This window comes from Bos grunniens, chromosome 2 (assembly GCF_055505025.1).
Source record: "Bos grunniens cultivar Pamir isolate PY7600 chromosome 2, Bosgru_T2T1.0, whole genome shotgun sequence".
Taxonomy (NCBI): domain Eukaryota; kingdom Metazoa; phylum Chordata; class Mammalia; order Artiodactyla; family Bovidae; genus Bos; species Bos grunniens.
This window is the reverse complement of record NC_141166.1, coordinates 107,819,639-107,834,159: the sequence shown is the minus strand read 5'-3', so window position 1 is coordinate 107,834,159 and position 14,521 is coordinate 107,819,639. Positions and strand designations below refer to the sequence as shown.

The 14,521-nt window shown below is 38.9% G+C and overlaps 1 protein-coding gene across 3 annotated transcripts in view; it reads right to left on the bottom strand.

Annotated features, from left to right (window-relative positions):
- The window catches only part of XIRP2 (xin actin binding repeat containing 2), a 693,360-nt gene that overhangs the window by 71,514 nt on the left and 607,325 nt on the right, over positions 1-14,521 (bottom strand). Inside the window, exon 1 of one of the 3 annotated variants that reach the window (XM_086355928.1) lies at positions 7,904-8,189. The exons of the other annotated variants lie outside the window; for them this stretch is intronic. The gene's annotated coding sequence lies outside the window, so the exon portion shown is untranslated. Of the gene's footprint in view, positions 1-7,903; positions 8,190-14,521 lie in introns of those variants that run through there. 3 annotated transcript variants of the gene reach the window in all.

Below are 14,521 nucleotides of genomic sequence, written 5' to 3'. Positions count from 1 at the left end.
TGAAGATAACCAAAAAGTTATTAGTTTCAAGTGTTGGAATGATTATAATAGAAAAATGATATTTAATAGCTTTCTACAACTCCAAAGAGGACATAAATTTAATTTGAGCTCAAGAGTGCACCTTTGAAAAAGAAGGGTACCTTTAACAAGAGAAAGTGAAAGTAAAGTCGCTCAGTCATGTCCGACTCTTAGAGACCCCATGGACTGCAGCCTACCAGGCTCCTCCATCCATGGGATTTTCCAGGCAAGAGTACTGGAGTGGGAACAACCTATTAAATCGGGTAAATAATTTTCTCTCTTAAAAACGTTTTTATTTAGTATGGTGTTATTTTGAATTTGCAGTATCTAGGATAACTTGGTACTTTAAATTCTTAAGTTGTTCTCTGGGAAACACATAAATGTTATTATATGAACCCCATATAATGACAGTAATAATAATGATAATAATAATAATAGCAAAAACTTATGTAACACTGTATACCAGGCACTGTTGTTTTAGTCATTTTACAAACATGAATTTATTTAATCCTCAAAACAGTAATCTATGAGATAGATTCTATTAGTATCTCCATTTTCAGATGAGGAAATAGGCACAGAGATGGATTAAGTAATTTGCCCAGGATCAACCAGTTGGTTAGGTTTAAGAGCCAGAATTCAAACCCATACTGTCTTGTTCCAAAGTCTGTGCTCAACTAGTTAGATTTTACGTGACACAGCATTTTCTGGTTTCCTAGTAAAGTGTTTGGAGAAGGCAATGGCACCCCACTCCAGTACTCTTGCCTGGAAAATCCCATGGACCGGGGAGCCTGGTGGGCTGCACTCCATGGGGTCTCGAAGAGTCGGACACGACTCAGCGACTTCACTTTCACTTTTCACTTTCATGCATTGGAGAAGGAAATGGCAACCCACTCCAGTGTTCTTGTCTGGAGAATCCCAGGGACGGGGGAGCCTGGTGGGCTGCCATCTACGGGGTCGCACAGAGTCGGACATGACTGAAGTGACTTAGCAGCAGCAGTAAAATGTTATGTGGGTTTCCTTTGAGATCTCTTCTGGCTCTAGAAGGTGATGTTCTTGTGATTTTGGTAAACTGAGGACAGTCCATAAATCTTAAGGATAATGATAGCCCTAGGGTTAAGTAATATATTCCACAGGTCTTTAAGAGAAATGAAAAAAAAGAAGGAAGGAGAAAGGGAGAGAGAGAGAGAACAATGCATACCATTTCTGAAATCTTTCTAATATTGAAAAATTTTCAAAAAGTTTTCTAATTTCAAAATATAAAGATGATTATCAATAATGAAATTTTATATATCAACTCCTAGAACTCCTTTTATACAGCTATCTATGGGAGAATAATCTTATAGAAAATGTTTATTATTGTTATAGTTTTTATAAAAATATAGCTTTGTACTTTATCAGTACAAATGTTTACAAAACGGAAGTTTTTAAAGCAATGTTACACAAAAGGTAAACTGTCACTATAGATGATATTGTGGTTATTGGTTATTGTTCGAAGACTACTCATTTTTTTTTGAACATCTAGATGGACTTTGAGAACATAAAATAAAGGGAAAACAATATGGAGACATAGGTAACACTGTGCCTTGTGTATAATAATGTATACATATACATGTGCTCAGTTGCTCGGTCGTGTCTGACTCTTTGCAACCTCATGGGCTATAGCCCACCAGGCTTCTTTGTCCATGGGCCTTTCCAGGCAAGAATTCTGGAGTGGGTTGCCATTTCCTCACCCAGGGGATATTCATGACTCAGGGATCAAACTCACACCAGCAGGCAGGTTCTTTACCATTAAGCCACTGGGGAGGCCCATGCAGATACATACACATACATATATATACACATACGTGTATATACATGATCATAATGGAACACAAATTAAAAGAGATGGTAACCGTATAACAAAATGACATAGTAGAGAAGCTGGGATCAGTTGGGTTGAATGATGAATTAAAAGAAAAGCAGTGAAAATTGAAATTTGAGGTAATTTGTTGCTTCTAGTTAAAGGGTGGACTATTAGAAACTTGGAGAAGGAAATGGCAACCCACTCCAGTACTCTTGCCTGGAGAATCCTGTGGATGGAGGACCCTGGTGGGCTGCCGTCTATGGGGTTGCACAGAGTCAGACACAACTGAAGCGACTTACCATGCATGCATAGCATTAGAAACTATAAATTGTAGTTTTGAGCCAACAATTGAAACAACTGAACTAGATCTTTACAGGAAAAAAAAATAAAAAAGATTGCAACTTAAATACAAACACATGGCTTCCTTTCAAATTTCATTTCTCTGATACTTTATAGAATTAAACTTGTGGTTGTTGCCTAACTCTGGATGATGAAAGGATGATGAATCCTGAAATTATTCCCATTCCAGAATGAGTCAGTGACTGAAGCACACATGCATAACACAGTTATATTCCTCAAAATAAATACTTTTGAGTCCTCTGAGATCCAGAGGGCTAGTACAGTTTCCACTGAAGAAGGAAAAACAGGGCTGTAAAACAGGGTTCTGTTCTTACTCTGAGCAGTCTGGGTGGCACAGAGGACAGAGAGAGTGACCAAGCGGCTGATCACCATCCACTGCTCTTCCCTGGCACCTCTAAATAATGTGAATGAACTCATTTTATTTTTGTCTCTTTCCAGGATTTTCCAACTTGATAATAAGACACTTGTGTTGACAATAAAAAACTCTAACTTATATGACAAATAAATTAAAAGCTGATCCTTAGCTTTACAAAAAGATTTCTCCCTGTTTCTCTGGAACACTTATTTACTGTAGTTACTTCTGAAGTCTAAACTCAAAAAGGCTTAGTGGTTAGATAAGATAAAGCTGAATTCTTGTTATGACTGTATGGACTGAAAACAGTCAACAACAACAGAGATAGTGATAAAGCACCTGTGGATTTTAATGCAATCCAGTGCAGTCCATCGGGTCGCTAGAGTCGTACACGACTGAGCGACTTCACTTTCAGTTTTCACTTTCATGCATTGGAGAAGGAAATGGAAACCCACTCCAGTGTTCTTACCTGGAGAATCCCAGGGATGGGGAAGCCTGGTGGGCTGCCGTCTATGGGGGTCGCACAGAGTCGGACACGACTGAAGTGACTTAGCAGCAGCAGCAGCAGCAGTGGGGAAATGTGACTCTGCTGCTGCTGCTGCTAAGTCGCTTCAGTCGTGTCCGACTCTGTGCGACCCCATAGACGGCAGCCCACCAGGCTCCACCATCCCTGGGATTCTCCAGGCAAGAACACAGGAGTGGGTTTCCATTTCCTTCTCCAATGCATGAAAGTGAAAACTGAAAGTGAAATCGCTCAGTCGTGTCTAACTCCTAGCGACCCCATGGACTGCAGCCTACCAGGCTCCTCCATCCATGGGATTTGCCAGGCAAGAGTACTGGAGTGGGGTGCCATTGCCTTCTCCAAATGTGACTCTACTCATCAAAATTGCATACATATAGCTTTAAAAAAAAACCCCACCACTTAATAAAGTGAGATCTGCCTACACCTTACTTCAGTGGAATTAACTTCTTATGAATTAAGTAAGAAAATAAAATAATTATTATCTGAACATTATTTTATATTTATAGTTCCTGTTTGTGAAAGTTTACATGAAAAGCATTGACATGTTTTGAAACCATTTATAACACTGAACTTAGCTTTTAAAATTAACGGTGATGTGATTTTTGTTTTTTTTCTTTTAGCTTTTCCATGTTGCTGACTACCAAGTACATACACTTAGAAACACATACGCTGATATATTCATATTTTGGGGGAATTGGGTCTTTGATAAACAAAAATTTCCTAAAATAAATTATTTTAGTATTATATTCATTTTAAGTCATATGTATGCCTGGAGCAATTTGGCAATTATTTATTTTTGAACAGCCAGACATATCTAAAGTGTTCAGTTAATCAGGCAACAGGATATATCCTGCATGCAATTAGAAAAATGCAGAAGACACAAACCTACTTGAAGGTCTGCCAAAAAGAACAGTGAAAAATGATGTGTCCAATGACAAAGTGATGGTGGAGGGCGGGGGACATGGGGCGGAAGTGCTGGGGAAGAGGGGAAGAGTTCATCTAGCACAGATGACAAGCAAACTTAGATGATTAGTAAAGCTAAAAAATAAACCAAGGATCATTCATTAAGTTGTCAATAAATATGTGGATCAGGTCTCCTTTTCCATAATTTACCCTAAATTTGAGAGAAATATGAAATGAAAAATGAAAAGAAAAATAATAACCTGGGACAAAAAGACTTTATCAAGTTGTACTTTGAAATGTATTCCAAGTCGTGGGGGTGGAGTGGGGATGGAGTGATGATTGCATGAAGCTTTGCAGAATAAAATACAGTCAAGAGAGTAGGTTTCTACTTCTCTCTTTCTAAATCTTGTAAGTTACTAATTAATGTTCTGTGCCTCAGTTTTCTTATCTAGAACTTAAAAGTGTTAAGTCAAATGAGTCAGTGGGGCTCTTTGTGTTATCTATGTGACAACTTCCTTTTATCCTTTGTGACATTTTCAGAAGTACAGCCACTCTACCAGGAATTTGGATTACCTATTGCACTGCTCACCACCAGATTATTTTTACGCCATCATTTAGGCCCATGGAGTCCCAGGAGTCATTAAATATAGCCATGCCGTCATTTGTTATATCCAACGGACACAAATAACGCATTGAATTTGCTGACTCTCAACTCTTTTAAGAAAGCAAAATCTTTGTTCTTTACATTGACTGTCTGATTGTCACTGTTCTTTGTGCTTTTCTTGACTATAATGTACAAATAGAAAAATACTCAGGTTAGCTAAATTTGCAAAAGAAAGATTTCAGTGATTTGGAAAATAAATACTGTGAATATTTCACTCTGGAATTCATAGGTAGCACTTCACAGAGGAGTAATATTGTGGGACATATGTGAAATAATAAAAAAAAAATATATTTGTCCTGTTTCCCTGATTCCTGGCATAGTGCTCCTAAAACTCTTGGAATTTGATGGTGTCTTTGGTATGCGAGCTAATGAAGTAACTCCTGGCTTCATGTTGCTTGTGGGGGGGAAATATAGATAGTTTCAGGACAGGGTTTGCATTCAGAAAAACCAATTGAGTAATTAGAGAGTTGGAATGTTCAGCTCTACTTTCTACTTTAAGAAAGGGGGAGAGGGATTAGGCATTGAATCCTATTACCAATGGCCATGATTCAGCCAATTTCCCCACATAATGAAATCTCAATTCTAAACAACAGCATGTAGTGAGCTTCCAGGCTGGTGGACACGTTGATTGATGGTCAGCCCAGAGAGGGCATGGAAGTTCTGTGCACCATCTCCACACAAACACTTTACTCTATGAATCTCTTCCATTTGACTGTTCTTGAGCTGTAACCCAAGTTCGAGGCTAAAGTGGGGTCAACCTGTGGGTTCTGCTCTAACTCTGGAAGTTAGTATGAGTATTGAAATGAATTGTTGTACACCCAGTTGCTATCAGAGAATTGGAGAACTGGTTGGTGTTAGAAAACATCAGTCATTTGGTATCAGGGAAGAAAACCAACAATATCATATCTTACGCAGTCACATGAAAACCATCTACCTAGGGGAATTCCCTGGTGGTCCAGTGCAGGGGGTGTGGGTTTAACACCTGGTCGGGAGTTAAGATCCTACATGTCTCACAGCCAAAAAACACAAAACATAAAACAGAAACAATATTGTAACAAATTCAATAAAGACTTTAAAAAATGGCCCACATTTAAAAAAAACTTAAAAAAAAAGATTGAATAAATCAGTGTTCTCAAATAGCTATTCCTGAATCAGAAAAGTCTGAAGTTAACCACAGTCTGCAAAGGATGAAACTGTAATTTGAATGAGCAAGTGGTTGTTTCAGAAACAGGAAAAAACAAATTACAATTTAATTAAATTTCAAAGTGTAACTTGAATGCTTTTAAAGAGGAGGTGGAAAACAAAAAGGACAACGTATTGTCAATTAAGTACTGTTCCCCACAGACTGTTCAATCAGAAGTCTTGAAATTATACTGCCAGGCACTTATTAAGTTGCTGCCCTGGTCTATAAATTACTGAATTTAGACATGACTTTGAGCTAACAAATAAGTGTTACAAAATGGTCTCTTACTGCCCAGTTGCATACGTGCATGAGGAAGAAAGAGAGGAGAGAGATGGAGAAAAGTGAGAGAAGAACCAAGTATCAATTCCCTGTTCCAAGGTTATCACGGGAGTCCAACCCCAAATTGTCTCATCGTAAGTAATATTTTACCAGAAAAATAAAAAAGAATACTGATGTGCAGAAGCTTTTCAATTGTGGTAAACGTGAGAGGCAAAATGCTTGACTAGCAGACAGCTATCCATGGTAAACAACAATAAATTATATATGAACTTTGTGGTCTTTTTACCCAAAAGTCAACTTGAAGAAAGAGAACCAACCCTCTCTCCCTCTGTAATCACTGAAGACTTGAGGCTCGCCTGACATTTTCTAAAGTGATGCTCTCTGTGATCATTAAACAGTGCCTCTCTATTTTTTAGGTGGTTACAGGCAGTTGTATCAAAGATGCCCAGTACTTCATGCAGAAACATTCATGCCAAACTCCAGACTACATTTTCCCCAAACAGCTGGCACTTTGCCATATTGTAGACATTTGAAATGCTGACTGACTTTAAAAAAAAAGGTCTAGTTGTTTGTTTATATATTAACAGTAAAAACGGTAAAAGAGTCAAAGATTAGGCAGAGAAGTAGAGAAATACTTAAGCATAGAATTCAAGACTTTCCCATTTTTGATCCGGTATTTTTGCTTCTAAAACTCAATGGTAATAGCTTCTAAAACTCAAAATAGGTGCTCTTTCATATTAAAATTCATGGCTCTGAAGGTAGCTGAGGTAAATATTTTACTCGTCCTTTGGCACTCTGTACATAAAATTTTAAAATAATTCAAACCAACACCAACATGTCAGTGAGCAAATAGAGCTTTGATAAAAATAAAATATCTTTCAGTTCAGCACCAGCTGGCTAAATTTAAACCCTGCATTATGTAATCTTAAAGTGTCCTTGCTTTTAGTTGGTGTCTTAATTTAAGAGAATCTGTTATAATGTCTCTTCCAAATCGCTTTAGTTTCTAACATTCTAAACATTTAAGGCACAACAGGACCAAATTAAGGTGTTCACAGGCAACTGAAGACAGAAAAAGTTCATTTGAAACAGTATATAGGGCATGCTACTTTTAAAGTAAAATCTGTCTTCTCTCTTTAAGTTTATAGTTACTATAATTAGGGCTGGCAGATCTGACTGGCTGTGCTTTTCTTAATTCTGGAAAACATGTAAGAACCTGATTCTTTAATCCTTACTCCAGTAATACTCCCAGAGGAGATGAGACTGTGGCTGGGGCAAGAAGTACAAAATCAAACTAAGGATGGATAAAGAATACATTTCATACATTTCCCTGAGTAAGCTGCAACAGTTGAGAATATTTTAAGTTCTCTTTTTCCCTCAGCAAATTTTAAGAAATATAGTTTAGAGTTTTAAACATATTCATTGTATAGATTATCAATTTATGCTCATAAAAGATGAACTAATTTTTTCAGTTTTCTCTTTTGGCTATAACCTGAAGTATAACTTCCACTCATGTCTGTTTATCAAATTTGGCTTATTATTCTTTAATACTAAAAATAAAAAAGGACTAACTATTGATCTATAAAGAGATTAATAGATGAAGCCCTAAATGTAATAATCTGAAGTAATGCTAAATATTGTCATAAAAACAAAATCTGACTGAATATTTCCTCTGCTAACAAGTACAGTTTGACCTGTGGTCTTCATTGATCTTAAGCAATCAGTAAGAACATATTACAGCTATGGAAGTAGACATTTATCAATGGCGACGTAACACATACCTTCTGCAATATTTAGACTTAACCCCAAGTTCGTGGAAATATCATATATCTTTACAGTTCTTCACAGACTAGTTTCCTCCTTTGTACAGCAAATTTCCCAGTCCCCTGAAAGCAATCGGTGGAGTGGAGGCCAGCTCCACTGAAGGGTCTATCAAGCAAGTAGATGGGACGGCTGAATTTATTTTAGCCCTGCGTCTAAAGGATGTAACTTAGCACCTATTTTTAGGAACTGAGCTCTGTATAGGTGGAGCCTGAGTCAACTACTCTTTTCAGAAGTGTGTCTCTGAGGGCACACTGCCTCGTAGTTCCTCAGTAATGTATGCATGGTATTAACACATGTGCAGTCAATCAAACCTCCTTCTGCAGCCAGGACCATCAAGCCAACTCTCCACTTCCGAACAAAGTCTAAAAAATAACCAGCACTGATGAGGGAAAGGACTGACAGTCTTTGAATTAGTTTCATTTGTTAAATTTCAACCTTTTAAGAGTCAGGAATCTGAAAATAAAGCATAGAGGAAATGTTCCAATTTATTATGATGGAATTTGGGTTTTCAGGAAGCAGAAACACCATTTTTATTTACAAACAGCTCTTAGGTATTGAAAATATTGGATTGCTTTTTGCAGTTCACATACAAACAAAACACCGCTGTGGTATATTTGTAAGGAAGAAAGTGCTCTCTTGTTTAAAGAAAGTGAGAGAGGAAGGGGTGATAAAGCATTCTAGAGAGAATAAAGCGCACTTGGCAGAAGGAAGAGCAGGCCAGGAAAGGAGTCACCTCACATGCTCCTGAGAGAATCATATTCGGTGTCCTTTGCTGCCACTCTCCTTACTCAGCACAACCTGGAGACCTGACCCGGAAGGAAGTGGGAGAACTCGCCTAGAATTGCAATTTAGCTCCATAATGCCAACATCTAATACTGTCTAAGTAAACATAAACCAGGCAGCATCCTTATCTTTCCTCTCTTCTATTATTTGCCTCTGATAGGCTTACTGTGTACACTAATGGCCTCACAGGAAGCCCAAATAAAGAGAAAAATCAGCCTTAAAGAAATCACTTGACTCACATATTGTTTATTTCATACAAATGCTTACAAGTAAGCCATTCATATTGTTTACTAATAAAGACTAGTATATACATTACATTTTTCCATATACAATATTCCATATACATGTACTTTCTAATAAAAATAGGTCAAGGAGTGATATTCCAACTGATTAACTCTAGGAAAAAGCTTCGGAAACAGTGTTCTTGTACACCCAACAGATTTTTCAGGGCCAGGAGCCAATACAATCTAATTAGTTTACAATAGTGCTGTCCAGTGTGGGAGCTACTAGACACGTGATCAATCATTCAAAGTTTCAGTTTTAGTTTTGTCACTCAGTCATGTCTGACTCTTTGCAACCCCATGGGCTGCAGCAACGCCAGGCCTCCCTGTCCATCACCAACTCCCGGAGTCTACCCAAACTCATGTCCATTGAGTCAGTGATACCATCCAACCATCTCATCCTTTGTCATCCCCTTCTCTGCCTGCCCTCAATCTTTCCCAACATCAGGGTCTTTTAAAATGAGTCAGATGGCCAAAGTATTGGAGTTTCAGCTTCAACATCAGTCCCTCCAATGAACACCCAGGACTGAACTCCTTTAGGATAGACCGGTTGGATCTCCTTGCAGTCCAAGGGACTCTCAAGAGTCTTTACCAACACCACAGTTCAAAAGCATCAATTCTTTGGTGATCAGCTTTCTTCATAGTCCAACTCTCATATCTATACACGATTATTGGAAAAACCATAGCCTTGACTAGACAGACCTTTGTTGACAAAGTAATGTCTCTGCTTTTTAATATGTTGTCTAGGTTGGTCATAACTTTTCTTCCAAGGAGTAAGTGTCTTTTAATTTCATGGCTGCAGTCACCATCTGCAGTGATTTTGGAGCCCAAAAAATAAAGTCTGACACTGTTCCCACTGTTTCCCCATCTATTTGCCATCAAGTGATGGGACCAGATGCCATGATCTTCCTTTTCTGAATGCTGAGCTTTAAGCCAACTTTTTCACTCTCCTCTTTCACTTTCATCAAAAGGCTCTTTAGTTCTTCTTCACTTTCTGCCATAAGGGTGGTGTCATCTGCATATCTGAGGTTATTGATTTTCTCCTGGCAATCTTGATTCCAGTTTGTGCTTCATCCAGCCCAACGTTTCTCATGATGTACTCTGCAGATAAGTTAAATAAGCAGGGTGACAATATACAGCCTTGACGAACTCCTTTTCCTATTTGGAACCAGTGTGTTGTTCCATGTCCAGTTCTAACTGTTGCTTCCTTACTGCATATAGATTTCTCAAGAGGCAGGTCATGTGGTCTGGTATTCCCATCTCTTTCAGAATTTTCCGCAGTTTGTTGTGATCCACACAGTCAGAGGTTTTGGCATAGTCAATAATGCAGAAATAGATGTTTATCTGAAACTCTCTTGCTTTTTCGATGATCCAGCGGATGTTGGCAATTTCATCTCTGGTTCCTCTGCCTTTTCTAAAACCAGCTTGAACATCTGGAAGTTCACGGTTCACATATTGCTGAAGCCTGGCTTAGAGAATTCTGGGCATTACTTTGCTAGCATGTGACATGAGTGCAATTGTGCAGTAGTTGAGCATTCTTTCGCATTGCCTTTCTTTGGGATTAGAAAGACAACTGACCTTTGCCAGTTCCATGGCCACTGCTGCGTTTTCCAAATTTGCTAGCAAAAGTTTCCTTGATTAAAATGAAATAAAATTGAAAGTTCATTTCATCAGTTGCACTAGGCACATTTCAATACTTAATTTCCACATGTGGCTGGTGGCTATGTATTAGACATTGCAGTGATAGCACATTCCTATTATTGCAGACAATTCTATGCTGATTTAGAGCACGGGATTTTAACATAGCTTTGATGCCAACTAAACTCTGTGACCTGACAAATTTCATACATTGTTTATGTTTCACTTTACTTCTCTATAACTAAATGGGACTCAGTTTACCTACTTTAAATGGTGGTTGTGAAGATTAAATGACTGTGTGTGTGTGTGTGTGTGTGTATAATACTCAGGAGCTTCCTTAATGGCTAAGTGATAAAGAATTTGCCTACCAATGCAGGACATGCGGGTTCAGTCCCTAGGTTGGGAAGATCCCCTGGAATAGGAAAGGGCAACCCATCCAGTATTCTTGTCTAGGAAATCCCATGGATAGAGGAGCCTGGTGGGCTACAGTCCACTGGGTCGCAAAACAGTAGCACATGACTTAGCAACTAAATGACAACCATATATAATACACGTGAAGGTCCAAATCTAGGAAAAATATTTATTTAAAAATTATCATTATTATTATTATGAATTTATCCTGCATATGGTTAAGAAAATGGCACTGGACCTATAATCACAACAGTTCAATTTTAGTCATGAGGATATTGACCTACAAGGTAAATACAGTAATCTTTACTTTTGTATTTGAATATAGAAGCTAATGATGCTATCATGGTTTTAGTCTTTCAAAATATTGTCAGTTACTCAAAGACAGGACTTGCAGCTTTGTATTTTCTCTTCTTACTCAAAACTGCCTGCTTTCTCATTCCATTGTAGTGATAGGTTTCTTCACTTGTTTCTGTAAGTTTAATTCAAGAAAATATTTCTTCAAACTTTCACCTTTTGGCCCTTTCAGGAAAGAAATATATTTGATTTAAATACATAAATAAAATTATTTTTTCCATATTTTCTAGTGTTTGTTGTTGTTTAATTGCTAAGTCATGTCTGACTGTTTTGCGATCCAAAGCACTGTAGCCCTCTAGGCTCCTCTGTCCATGGGATTCTCCAGGCAAGAATACTGGAGTGGGTTGCCATTTCCTCCTCCAGGGGATCTTCCTGACCCAGAGGTCAAACCCGCATCTTCTGCATTAGCAGGTGGGTTCTTCACCATTGACCCATCTTGGAAGCCTTCCTTTAGGTTACTTGCTTTCAATGTGGCTACCAGAAAAGCTGAATTTGGTTTTGCATCTCCTTGCTTCTGTCATCGTTCCCTGTTATTGAATACTTTTGAAACAACACTTACTAGTTGAGAAGGATTCATTTCAAATACACAGTCTGACTTCTACATTTTTTAAATCTCTGGGGCACTTTGCATGATGAGGGTCATATTTATCATCGTTACATTCTCAGGGACCTCCAGGTCTGTTTGCATGTAGCACCTATAAACATGTTGTGGATCACAGCAAACTGTGGAAAATTCTTCAAGAGATGGAAATATCAGACCACCTTACCTGCCTTCTGAGAAATCTGTATATAGGTCAAGAAGCAACAGTTAGAACTGGACATGAAACAATAGACTGGTTCCAAGTTGGGAAAGGAGTACATCAAGGCTGTATACTGTCACCTTGTTTATTTAACTTATATGCAGAGAACATCATGAGAAATGCTGGGCTGGATGAAGCACAAGTTGGAATCAAGATTCCCGGGAGAAATATAAATAACCTCAGATATGCAGATGACACCACACTTCTGGCAGAAAGCAAAGAGGAACTGAGGAGCCTCTTGATGAAAGTGAAAGAGGAGAGTGAAAAAGTTGGCTTAAAACTCAACATTCAAAAGACTAAGATCATGGCATCTAGTCCTATCACTTCATGAGAAATAGATGGGGAAACAGTGGAAACACTGACAGACTTTATTTTCCTGGGTTCCAAAACCACTGCAGATGGTGACTGCAGCCATGAAATTAAAAGATGTTTACCCCTTGGAAGAAAAGTTATGACCAACCTAGATGGCATATTAAAAAGCACAGACATTACTTTACCACCAAAGGTCCGTCTAGTCAAAGCTATGGTTTTTCCATATGGTTGTGAGAGTAGGACCATAAAGAAAGCTGAGGGCCGAAGAATTGACACTTTTGAACTGTGGTGCTGGAGAAGACTCTTGAGAGTCCCTTGGGCTGCAAGGAGATCCAACCAGTCCATCCTAAAGGAAATCAGTCCTGAACATTCATTGCAAGGACTGATGCTGAAGCTGAAGCTCCAATACTTAGGCCACTTGATGTGAAGAACTGACTCATTGGAAAACACCCTGATGCTGGGAAAGACTGAAAGCCGGAGGAGAAGGGGATGACAGAGGATGAGATTTTGGATGGCATCACCAACCCGATGGCCATGACTTTGAGTAAGCTCTGGGAGTTGGTGATGGACAGGGAAGCCTGGCGTGCTGCAGTCCATGGGGTCACAGAGAGTCAGACATGACTGAGTGACTGAACTAAACTGAACTGAACTGAGCTGAACCTAAAAGCTTGATAAATTCTTTCTAGAAACTCTGATGGATCCTCAGTTGGTTTTGTTTTTTCTCCTGAATTTTTAAAGCTCCTCTGTCTATGTATCCTTTTGGGTTTTCGTTCGACCTCCATACCGTAATATGGTAGTTCTCTGACTCCTTTTTCTCCTGATGCGATAGCGTAAATGCTTCTATATATGGAATCGCATCTCTTTTCTCTGCTCTTTTGCAAAACACTTTTGTGAGATTGTATGATAGCTGAGTGGAGGTTGGGAAGATCCCCTGGAGAAGGAAATGGCAACCCACTCCTGTATTCTTGCCTGGAAAATCCCACGGACAGAGAAGCCTGGCGGCTACAGTCCATAAGGGTCACAAAGAGTTGGACATGACTGAGCGACAGCATGCAATGTTCCCATTGAGAACAATTAGAAAAGTTGAATCAATTACAAAAAAAGTATATTAAAAGCATCAAGGATCAGCCAAACATAAAGACTAGAGGGAGTACCTTCCAAGAAATATGATTTTTCAAGTGTGAGCTAAGAATCTGAAGCTGTCCCTGGAGGTTATTTTTCATTTCTAGATGCAGATGAAGCTGACAATCCAGGCTAACTCAGGAAGAGCACTGAGGCTGAGGGACAAAAGAACAACAATAGTTTTGGCAGTTGCACGGGACTGGGATAACAAAACTGGAGAGGAGCAGGACCTCAGATTTATTTTGCTCCTCAAGACATTGGCTAAGTTTCAAAATTTCACAAGACAGCAGGCTATAGTCATAAGCCCAAACACAGAAAAGTGGGATAGCCTACATTTTCATGATCTACTAGAAGGGCAGGAGACAGCTCAAATCCTCAAAGGAAAGGGGAATTGACTTTTAAATAATCTTCAATAACTGCTTTGTCTCTGGGGGTGCTTGATAGTGCAGACTGAACTGGAGCTGAGTGAGGATCCTGTCTCAGCCCCTAGAAGACGGAGGACAGATGAAACAGCAAAGGAGGGACCAGTTTAGGCATAGGGTGAGAAAATTAATGACTTGAATTGACTTAACAAGAGCCAGTCTCTCTTCCTCAATTTACCAAACTCAGAAGCTTCACGGGGTGTGTCACTACATATCCAAGCTGAAGACCTTTGAAAAGTAGAGCAGAGATAGGATCTGACAGATTCTCCATAAAAACTTAAAGTAGTCAGCCTCTCTACTTCCTCTGCTCTGTCTGCCTAGCAGAGGAGAGGCTGACCTCTCTGATTAAAGTATATCATCTGGAGGTGTTTAAACCTTTGTTTTTTGAAAACACAATGCTTGACTTTCAACTAAAAAAAAGTACTTGGCATGAGAAGAGACAGAACATTGTC